Below are 12,281 nucleotides of genomic sequence, written 5' to 3'. Positions count from 1 at the left end.
TCAGGCTAAGCATTTTAAAAATTAATTTTGGAAGCATTCCATTTATAATAAAGTGATATTTATCTCTGAGAAGTCTTTAACACCACTGATACATAGATGGATATGCAAACAGGTTTAAGTAACAGATAGCCATATTGAGTATTCATGAAGCAGTTTTAAAAGACATTTAGTTTCTATTTCTCATGTTAAGGATGACATCTAAAATATTCATCTAATTATACATGAATGCATTGAATTATTAATTGAAATGTACTTCCTCTTTAGCCTGAAGAAAAGGACTAAATTAGAATCATATGTGAAAAATTGTGGATACACTATTGCTAAACTCAATGTTCATTTCTTGGGAACCTAAAAAAAAAACAACTTTCTCTGACCACTTAAAAATTATATAAATCTAAAATAAATTTGTTTACCTACCAATAACTACATTGTATTTAAACCTATGCATGTGACTTTTAAAATTATAATAAAGGGTGACTTTAGAGGCACCCTTTATTATAATTTTATATTTATATATATATAACCCTAATATGCAAATAGACCAAATGTTCGAACAACTGAACGACTGGTTGCTATGAAGTGCGCTGACCAACAGAGGTCGTGCGTGGACCATGGCGAGTGTCGGCTGTGGTGGGATGGTGGAGCAGGTGAGCAGGGACACCAGACCAAGGCGGGATGCCAGTCGCTGTCATCGGGGCGAGGCTCTGGTGGTTACTGAAAATTCTTTGCTCCCGTGTGCTGTGGTCCCACCCAGCACTCACACCTGATGCCGGCACCAGCGCTGACCCCACTCACACCCGCTGCTGGTGCCCAGCACCGGTTCCGATTACTCTGTGACATCAGCAGGTGCAGGCGGCATCTGCCAGCCCCAATCACCCCTGAGGGCTTCTCCACCTCCCCCTGCTCCTGAGGGGCAATTAGGGCAGCAGCCACCGCTCACACCCACTGACATTATTGGCCCCACTTGCACCTGCTGCTGGCACTGGCCCCAATAGCTCCAAGTGAGGGAGCAGCGGCTGCAAGAGCAGGGCGACTAGCAGACAGGAGACTGAGGGCCATGGCAGGAGTGGCCAGGCAGGGGCGCAGAGGATGAGACCCACCCATGTGCCCACTGCAGCCTCGCAGCCCACAGGTCCTTTCAAGGTGCATGAATTCATGCACTGGACCCCTAGTTATTCAATAATCAAGAATAACTGAGCCATAGCCGGTTTGGCTCAGTGGATAGAGTGCTGGACCTCAGACCGAAGGGTTCCAGGTTCAATTCCAGTCAAGGGCAGGTACCTCGGTTGTGGAAGAGGATTAACAAAAAAAATAATAATAAATCAAAAGAAAAAATAATTGAGAAATAAGAATTAAAACTATTTACTTGCTAATTATATACATGTGACCTATACTTATGACCTTGTGAGGTATAGACTAGAGTTTTGACACTGCTATTTTTGTCTATGTAGGACGTGAGGATGTTGGAGCCACTTAGTGGCAGTTATGGTACCTGTAATTGCCATCACAACCATAGAATTAGGCACTGCACTGTAATCATCATTTCCCAGGAAGCAGAAACTTTGAGGGAAAGTTAAACTTTGCATTGCACAAAATTCTTAAATGCATGCCATGACAACTCCTCTTTCAAATCTCAGGATCCTATTTCTTCAAATTAATCTCAATCAAATCAAATAAAAATGCATTCAACAGATAGTTCAAGTAACAAAAGTATACTTTTGATGGATCATAAAATACAAGTTTACTTGTTAATTATAATGATCATACCGGTCCCCTGTTGGAGAGATTTTTCTTTTATGATTTCCTTTGAAACCAGTATTTATTTACCAATTGTAACCCCTCTTAATTCTCCATTCTCAGTTTCATTCTGATTTCTCTTGCTTTGCACTCCCTAACCTCTACCATTTCAATACACCAGCAATATGTTCTACTTAGAACTCCTCAAGCTTTGAGGAGCAACAGATTACCAGGATATTCATTAGGAATGCAGAGTCCAGAGCCCCATCCTAAAATATCCCAATTTAGAATATACCTTAGCATAAGATGTGGGTGCGCCACAACCATATTTGGACCTCCTTTCTACCACATCAGTTCCTAGCTCTGGTGATTTCCGTTATTTGCTGTCTCTTCTCCCTAAGCCCTACTCCCAAAGAGCAAGGCTTTTGAACGTTTCCACCACAAATTTGCGTGGTTAAGCATATGTGTTTTATAGTCAGACAGCCATGGGTTGACCCTGTTACATGCTGACTATGTAATGAATAAATTATCAAAACACTCTCAGTTGTAATTCCCTTACCGGTAAAGTGGATATTCATCATTTATGTATTCACCCACTAATTTAATGTATTTATTTATATTTATAATAATTGTTGAGTACAGATACTCCTATAAGAACCAGAGAGAGAATAATAAACAACATCTAAAGGTGCCTGCCTTCATGGACCTTACAGTTTCATTAAACGTTAGTATTTTAAGCATATGGCTGTTGAATGGATTAAATGAAAGAATATTAGTAGTGTATGTATCTACAGTATGTAAGTGCCAGATAGGTTTTAAGCACATTACATAATTAACTCATTTATTCCTTATAACAATAATATGAGGTAGGTACTATTATTATTTTCATTTTACATACTATCATGGAGCCACAGGAAGTTTAAGTTGTTTTTTTTTTTAAGTTCACTCATCTAGTAAGTGGGAATGCTGAGATTTTTCACCCAGGTTGCCTGGTCTGGAATCCATGCTCTATGACCTCTAGTATAATACTTCCTACTCCACAAGGCAATTAAAGTAACAAAATCTTAATGTACTTATCAAATTTCTGCAGAAGTCAACATAAAATACAGAATATCTCCAAGCTGAAGTCTGTAACTTGATCAGATATTAACATATTTTCAAAAAGAATTTATCAACACACAGGACTAGACTCAATTAATATTACAAAAACTAGAACCCTCTTGAAAGCAAACATTGGCAGGGTATATTCAGCATTCCAGAGGAGAAACTTAATGTTAATAATAAAAACAACAACAATAACAATAAGTATTGAATATTTATCACTTAGCAAGGCATTGTGCTAATTGCTTTCCACGGATTAACCTAATTCATTTAGACAATGACTTGCAAGGCATGTAATACATCCATCTTACAAGAAGAACAAACTGAGGTTAGTAAAAGTTGAATCATGTGTCTAAGTTCTTGCAGCCAGCACGCATCCCTAACCAGATGGTTGACCCAGCACACACCCTGTTTATGACTACTAGGAACCATTTTTATATCAGCTGTCACATTCAATCTGTACGATATAAAGCTGCTGGTCATTAGACACATGTTTTTCACTTACGTAGCATAAGAGCTGGGTAGAGGGTACTTCAAAACTGTATAGCAAAATATTAGAAGGGTGCTTTTCTCAAAGAGGCCTCCACTGGCCACACCAACTAAATAAATGTCTCTATTAATATTCTTTCATACAACTCTATTTTTATAATTCTTATTTTAATGTTTGTTCTCTAGTCTAAACTCTAAAACCTATAAGGTTGGAATGGCACCTCCTTCATTTTCCAGTGCATGCCCAGTAGTTGGGTTAGCTCCCGTTACGTGAATGTTTAGTAACAAAATGAATGCTCTGCTTCTGTGTTCACTGTGTACATTTTTAACCATATGCCTACTTTATTAGGTTCTCTGATGAAGACAGAACTGCCAACACAAGCAGGTTAAGCACTGGAAAAGGATATCCCTAATGTAAATTCAATAGCATAAGAATAAAATGTGCTAAGAATTAGACTACCTGGGTTGCTTGCAACATTTCTTATTTTATTAATGCATTTGCTTTTTAAATTATATAACTTAGTCTTGGGAGTTTGATTCATCCCTAAGAGACTAATCAAATAACTAAGTAGAATTAAGTACTAGACCCATCACTTTGTCCCTTTATATCTTATTTTAATTTTTTAAAATGTTGTCTCTGAGAAAGAAATACCCCAGTTCTTTGACAAGGTGAGCCTCTCCCTCTGAATATTAACCTCAGTACCTGCAAAAGCAATTGTTCTCTTTATTTGTTTTTTTTAAGAATAGTTTTTTAGAGAGAGGCAGGGAGAGAAACATCAATATGAGAGCACAACATTGATCAGTTGCCTCCTGCACCACCCCTACCAGAGATGGAGCCTACAAACTGGGCTTGTGCCCTGACCAGGAATCAAACCAGCAACGCTTTGGTGCACTGGATGATGCCCAACCAATTGAGCCACACCAGCCAGGGATTCTGATGACTTTTTAAAATTGTACTTTTCAGTTACAGTTTACATTCAATATTATTTTGGATTGTTTCCAGTGTATGGTATACTCCCTCTTTATTAGCTCTTATCCTAAACAAAGATTCTCTCAAGTCTGCTTCCTCCTCAGTCTACTACTCTTACTTACAAACTTCCTAAAGGTCTATTTATATTTAGTGCTTCTTCTGCCTTAGTAGTACTTACACCTTGGCAGCCAGGCTTTCAACCAGCCCAGCATCCCTCTGTGTTGAGCATGGCTCAGTCTTGCTTAAAGCACCTGTTTACATGTATCTTTTTCTGCCATGAACTTAGTGATCAGCTGACTCACCTTTATCATCATTGTAATAGCAATTAACATTGTCTTACATGTAGAATAGGTAGCCAGTAAGTATTTAATGAATGAGATTAAATTGTTCTATTCACTTTATATGTTTTGGATTATTTGACTGAGTTATTATAAAGTAATTAAAATAATTTTATTGTAATTATTTCAAAGTACCATAAAATTAAAATGGGTATAAAAACAAATCTATTTGGATTAAGGGAAAGCCGAAGGAAAATATAGTCAAATCTATACTTTTCTTGAGGGTTGAAGAGTTATCCCATGTTTTGCAGTTTTAAAAATCATGTTTTCATATTTTACACATGCTTAATCTTTTGCACTCGGATGTCGAGTGTGACTTGACACGGTTAGCATCGGTAGCAGCTCTTTTCTATACTCTTTGAATGTATCAATAATTTGAAATATAAAAAATCCAAATAAATAAGTTTGTATGAAAAGAAACTCCAGTTTTTTATTCTACTGCCGCACTTTGTAAAATCTGGGGTATTAAAAAAATTAAATCCCGAGTAGAATAAAGGAATCGAGGAAAAAGCAAGCAAGTGCAAAGGGTTAATTCATTATATTTTGGGTAAGGATATATATATTAACATTTCAGCATAATAAAAATCATATAATTTAGAGATTTTTTTCAGAACAGTAATTTTGGTGAGTTTTCAATCTTCCATTCCCCACTTTTTTATTATACAAAGAGATTCAGAAAAGAAACTAATTTTTTAAATGAATGCCATTTTAACTTTAATTTTATTTTCTCTTTTATTTACTGTTATAATTTACTAACAGTAAAATTTACCATTTAAAACATTCAGTTTTTATGAATACCCTACATTGACAAATTCATACAGTCAAGTAAGCACCAACAACAATCAAGGTAGAGAATATGTTCATCATTCCAAAAAGTTATCTTAGACCCCTTTGTAGACAATATAGCTTCTTCACACAGATGTTGGCAATCTGATGTAAAAAAAAAATGTGAATGCCTTTTATTATCTGAAGCAGGGATAGGGCCATTTGGATCTTTATAACATCATTTGAGGTCCATACAAAATTATCAACTTAAAAATTAGCCTGCTATTAAAAAAAAAAGAAAAGAAATTAGCCTGCTATATTTGGTCAAACATTTAATTAAGTCCCCCCTAATGCCTTGGCAGTACCAGACCCAATGATTTCTCAGGCTTTATATGGTCCTCGGGCCAAATGCTCCCCACCCCTGATCTAAAATATGTTTGAGAAAACTTCACTTAACATATACTAGTAAGTATACTTGATAAATCATGAATTGAGTAGGTATTTTAATACCCTTAAAATATACTCGCTATTATTATGCTATAAGAAAGATACTTCAGAAAAAATTTAAATCAGTAATATAAAATATAGTTGCCTCTGGGATTATGCAATATAACATTCAGTCTTGGGGTGAGAAAGTACCTGTTTTATGGCACTAAGCTTTGTGACTTACAAGACAGGGAGAAAAATAACCTTATTAATGCCTGGAAGTTTTCTCATTTTATTCTTTTGGGCAGGGCTGAAAGCAGTAATTTGGTTTAGGATCAGTAACTTTGTTCTGAATATATGTGTCATAGTGATTAACGAATGAATGAATATGCCTGACAAATGAAGATCATAGAACATGCCAAAGTATTCCAAGGATTAGAGAAAAGAGCCATCTCTAAATTGAAATTAAATGGAAATCCAATTAAACATTATTACATTTTTAGTTTAGTGATGAGTATGTTGTAGAAAGGGATGTTAACTGCATTTGGGGGGTAATAAAATTAATTACTGAGGAAGACTCATTTTGATGTGGCTTGCCTCCTCCACACTCCCATCTTTGTCTAATATAAGCACTGTGGAAGAGAGGAGAGAATCATGTTTATAGAACAATGTTTCCCTTATTCTGGTAAAGACTAATAGGATTAGAGGTAGACCTAACAATGTTTGATCAGTAACAAATCAGATTCTGTATAATAAAAACTGGAATGAAAAGAAATAGAGACCATAATCAATAGTGAGGACTAGTAAACCAACGTTCACATCATACTTGATTTCACTATATTAGATATCTTTGAATATGCTACTTTTTAATTGATATTTTCCTTTTTTGATATATTTGCATAGGTTTTTCTTGTGCTTCTCTGCCTGAAAATGCTTGGTCCACCACTCTGATTTTTATCCCACTTCTTGTACATAAATTATGGTTTTATTTATCTTTTTTCCTTTCTCTGTGGTCTTGCCTCAGCGTAGGCAATCTTTTCTATCCAATTTCTGTGTGGATAAGTCTATCTGTTCTATCAACTTTTCAGTAACTGTATCTTCAGTTTTCTCATTTCTTGATGAGTATTTGTTAAGTAGATTTTCCACACGTACTTCAAACTCAACATGCTCCTAAAAAAATCTTCCTCTACTGCATATGCTAGTTGCCAAGTACTCAAATGTTTCATTGCATTGAACTGCTATCATTTATGGTGAGAAGAAAAATGAAATGTAGGTTCTGAATTGGCCCTTATTGGATAAATATTACTCAGAGGGATAAAAAGAAAAAGAAAAAGAATCCTCCAAATGTAGAGAACACCATGAAATACAAAACCATGTTTAAACATTTTATATTCCTAGGAAGGTAAGATTAGGCTGTCTGACGCAGAAAGAGATAGGTAGGAAATAAAGTTGGTTGGTTAGGGTGGGACAAAATTGTAGCAGAATTTGAAAGCAGAGAAGTTTAAACTTTTTTTTTTTTAATTGAGAGCCATTATTTTGGAATAGGGCAGATAATGAACATATAGCTATGCTGGAAGCCAGCCAGAAAATAGCTGAGACAATCCTAGAATGAACTTTCTCAGTCAGGAACAGTTTCTGAAAATTTTGAAGTATCATGAAACCAAAAAGAATAAGTTTTGGAAAATACTAACAGGAACTTTTCTTTGGTACTATCTTACCTATAAATGACTTTATTCTGGAGGAACAAAGAAAAGTTATGTATCTGCTTATGTCTTATACTAGAGGCCCGGTGCATGACATTTGTGTGTGGGGGGGCTCTCAGCCCGGCCTGCACCCTCTCGCAGTCCGGGACCCCTCGGGGATGTCCACCTGCTGTAGAGGCGAGAGAGGCTCTCGCCACTTCAGCTGCACTCGCCAGCCATGAGTCTGGCTTCTGGCTGAGTGGCGCTCCCCCTGTGGAGCGCACTGACCACCAAGGAGCAGCTCCTGCATTGAGTGTCTGGCCCCTGGTGGTCAGTGTGCATCATAGTGACTGGTCATTCCACTGATTGGTCGATTTGCATATTAGCCTTTTATTATATAGGATGGGGCAAACACAGAAGTATTACGTATGATTTAATGTGTTCAGGAAATGAATATATCGACTTACCAATTAATTGGATTTCTCTCAATGTTTTTATAAATTTTAGTACTAATGGAACTAAAAGGAGAAAAGTTTAACTCCATTTCTTTTTCAATGTCTTTAGCTTTGATTTTTTAAGACTAGTTCTTTAGAGCAGTTTTATGTTCACAACAAAATTGCAAGGAAAGTACAAGATTTTCCATATACCTCTTACCCCTACACATACATACCTACCCCCCATTATCAACATCACTTACCACAATAGTACATTTGTTACCAGGATGAACCTATTTAATACACTATAATCACCCAAAGTAAATAGTTTACTTTAGAATTCACTCTTGGTGTTGTATAGTCCATAGATTTGAACAAAATGTATAATGACACATCCATTATTATAGTAACATACAGAGTATTTTCATTGCCTTAAAAGTTCTATTGATCCCCTCACTCCAACCACCACTCCATAGTTTTGAATTTTCCAGAATATCATATAGTTCGAATCATACAGCATATAGCCTTTCAGATTGGCTTCTTTTACTTATTAATATGCATTTAAGGTTCCTCCATATATTTTCATAGCTCGATAGCTCATTTCTTTTTAGCAGTGAATAATATTCCATTGTCTGGATGTCCCACAGTTTATCCATTTACCCACTGAAAAATATCACAGTTGTTTTTAAGTTTTGTCAATTATGAAAAAAGCTTTTATAACATCCATGTGCAGTTTTCTGTGTGGACAATTTTCCAACTCCTTCAATTAAATATCAAGGACTAGGATTGCTGAATGATATGTTAAGAGTATGTTTCATTTTTCAAGAAACCACCAAATTGTCTTCTAAAGTAGCTCTACCATTTTGTATTCCCACCAGCAATGTGTGAGAGATCCTGTTACTCCACATCCTCATCAGCGTTTTGTGTCCTCAGTGTTCCAGATGTTGGCCATTCTAGTAGGTAAGTAGTTTTACCTCATTGTTTTAATTTTATTTTGCCTGATGACATACAGTATAGAGCATGTTTTCATATGTTCATTTATCACCTGTATATCTTCTTTGGTGAAACATGTGTGAGAAACTATGGCTCACTTTTTTATCAGGTTATTTGTTTCATATCGTTGTGTTTTATGTGTTCTTTGAAATTTTTTGGCTAATGGTCCTTTATCAGATATACCTTTTGCAAATATTTCCTCCTAGTCTATAACTTGTCTCCTCATTTTTTTCACATGGTCTTTGCATAGCAGAAGTTTTTAATTTTCATGAAGTCCGGTTTATGAGTTTTTCTCATGGATCATATCTAAAAAGACATGATCATATCCAAGGTCATCTAGATTTTTTTCCTATGCTATCATCTAGGAGTTGTATATTTTTACATTTAGGTCTATGATCCATTTTGAGTTAACTTTCTGTGAAGGGTATAAAGTCTGGGTCTAGATTTATTTATTTATATTTTTGTATACAGATATACAGCTGCTCCAGCATCTTTTTTTGGAGAACTATCTTTGTTCCATTGTTTTGACTTTGGTTCTTTGTCAAAGATCTGTGGACTATATTTATGGGAATTTATTTTGGGATTCTCTATTCAGTTCCATTGATCTATTTGTCTGTTCATATGCTAATGCCACACTGTCATTATTATTATGGTTTTATAGTAAATCTTGAAGTTGGGTAGTATTAGTCCTCCAACATTGTTCTTTATATTCAATATTGTATTGGTTATTCTGGATCTTTTGCCTCTCATTATAACCTGAGAATCAGTTTGTTGATTTTAATAAAATAACTTTCTAAGATTTTTATTGTGCTTCCATGAAATTTATAGATCAAGTTAGAAAAAAACTAATATTTTGACAATATTGAGTCTTCTTGTCCTTGAACATGGAATATTTACTTATTTAGTTCTTCCTTGATTTCATCATATTTTTATAATTTTCCTAACACTGATATTACATGTACTTTTTTAGACATATACCTAAGTATTTTATTGTTTTGGGTACTAATGTAAATGGGATTGTATCTTTAATTTCAAGTTCTACTTGTTCATTCTTGGTATATAGAAAAGCAATTGACTTATACATTAACTTTACATCCTGCCACCTTGCAATACACACATTAATTTCAGGAGGTGTTGTCGTTGATACTTTCGGATTTTTTACATAAACTATCATGTTATCTGAACAAAGACAGTTTTATGTCTTCCTTTTCAAGTTGTATATCTTTTATTTCCTTTTCTTGCCTTATAGCATTAGTATGAGTTCAGTAGTGTTTAAAAGGACAGGGCAAGGAGATATCCTTGCCTTTGCCTTGTACCTAATCTTAGTGGGGAAACTTTAAAGTTTCTCATCATAGTATGATGTTAGCTGTATAGGGTTGCTTGTTTAAAATAGTCTTTGTCAAGTTGAAAAAGTTCTTATCTATTTCTAGTATCCTTTAAGTGTTCATCATGAATGGGTATTGGATTTTGCCAAATGCTTTTTCTGCATCTATTGATGATCATGTGATTTTTCTTTTTCAGTTTATTGTTGTGATGGATTACATTAGTTGATTTTCAAATATTGCACCAGGCTTGCATACCTAGAATAAATCCTATTTTGTCATGATGCATAGTCTTTAATACTTTTTTAGATTCTATTTGTCAATATTTTGTTGAAGATTTTTGCATATAAGTGCATGAGAGATAATTACCTGTTATCTCTCATGCACTTATTTTTTTAATTTCCATGAAATCTTTAGTGATGTCCCTTTTTTATTTGATGTTAGTAATATATGTCCTTTTTATTTTTTACTTAGGTAGATTAGCTGAAGGCTTATAAATTTTATTGATCTTTTTAAAGAGCCAGCTTTGGGTTTTATTGGTTTTCTATATTAGTTTTCTGCTTCTAATTCATTGATTTCAGCTCCAATTATTATTTTTTTACTCTGCTTTCTTTGACTTTAATTTTTCTATTATTTTTCTAGTTTCCTAAGATGCACCTGAGATTATTGGCCTGAGAGTTTTTTCTTTTTTATTATATGCATTCAATGCTATAAATTTTCCTCTAAGCACTGTTTTTACTGCATCCCACAAATTTTGATAAGTCATGCTTTCATTTTCATTTAGTTCAAAATATTTTTTATTTATCTTTACTCCTGTGTTATTTATTTATTTATTTATTTTTAATTTCTTTATTGATTAAGGTATCACATATTTGTCCTCGTCCCCCCATTCCCATCCCACACCCTTCCCCACGGATGCCCCCACCCCCCTGTTGTCCTTAACCGCCAGTTAGGCTCATATGCCTGCACACAAGTCCTTTGGTTGATCTCCCCCTTTATCCCCACCCTTCCTTACCCTCCCCCCGAGGCCCGACAGTCTGATCCATGCCTTCTTGTTTCTGGGTCTGTTCTTGTTCATCAGTCTATGTTGTTCATTATTTCCCCTAGATGAGTGAGATCATGTGCTATTAGAAATACACTTATAAGAACCGAAAATGAGACAAGCAATAATGGTTATGGTGACAGGCAAATGAATCAGTGTGTAGTGAGTTTCTTTCTGGGCCAACAGTTCTTTTGAGACCCAATTTCAATGTCTAACAGTTCCTTATGTGTACATGTCAGCACTGACATTTCAGTTCTGGATGGTGGACAAATGGTGGTAACGCAGGTCCGACTCTGTCTGGTTTGGTCCTGGGCAATCTGCAGTGATGCACAGCTGCTAACTGCTAGTATGGGAAGGCCACATCAGCGTCTTCTGTCTCTGGACTGCTTCTCTTCTGTCTTCATGGCTGGAGTAGTCCTGTCGATTCCTCTCTTGCTGGAATCCACATGGTCTCGGAGTTGTTTTCTGAAAATATACAAACATATTCTCGACCAAAAGTTAATAAAGGAATATTTTCTATAAATTTGACTGGGGATCCTTTTTCAATTTTTGCCCAAATGATTTTCCTCTGGCTTGTTTTGTCACCTTGTGTGTTTTTCATAGGTGTCTTGCTTTTAGCCTTACAATTAATTTTCTAAAGTATTAATTTTCTAGATGTAATTTACTTACAGGATATTTTTCCTTACATGATATTCCTCTACTATCCCCTCCTTTTTTGATTTAAATGTTTACTCCTGTGTTATTTAGATGTGTGTTGTTTAATCTCCATATATTTTGTGATTTTTTTTTAGTGATTTTTCTGTTATTGATTTTTAGTTTCATTTTATTGTGGTCTGAGAGCACATATTGATTGATTTCTGTTCTTTTAAATTGGTTAAGGTTTGTTTTATTGCTCATATGTGTTCTATTTTGGTTAGTTTTAATTGTATTTCCTTTTGTGTTAAACCTTTGTCCAAAGAGTTTGCAAAAATTCGTGCTGCCA

This window comes from Eptesicus fuscus, chromosome 17 (genome assembly GCF_027574615.1).
Source record: "Eptesicus fuscus isolate TK198812 chromosome 17, DD_ASM_mEF_20220401, whole genome shotgun sequence".
NCBI classification, from domain to species: Eukaryota; Metazoa; Chordata; class Mammalia; order Chiroptera; family Vespertilionidae; genus Eptesicus; species Eptesicus fuscus.
The sequence above is the reverse complement of the archived record's forward strand: the minus strand, read 5'-3'. Positions refer to the sequence as shown.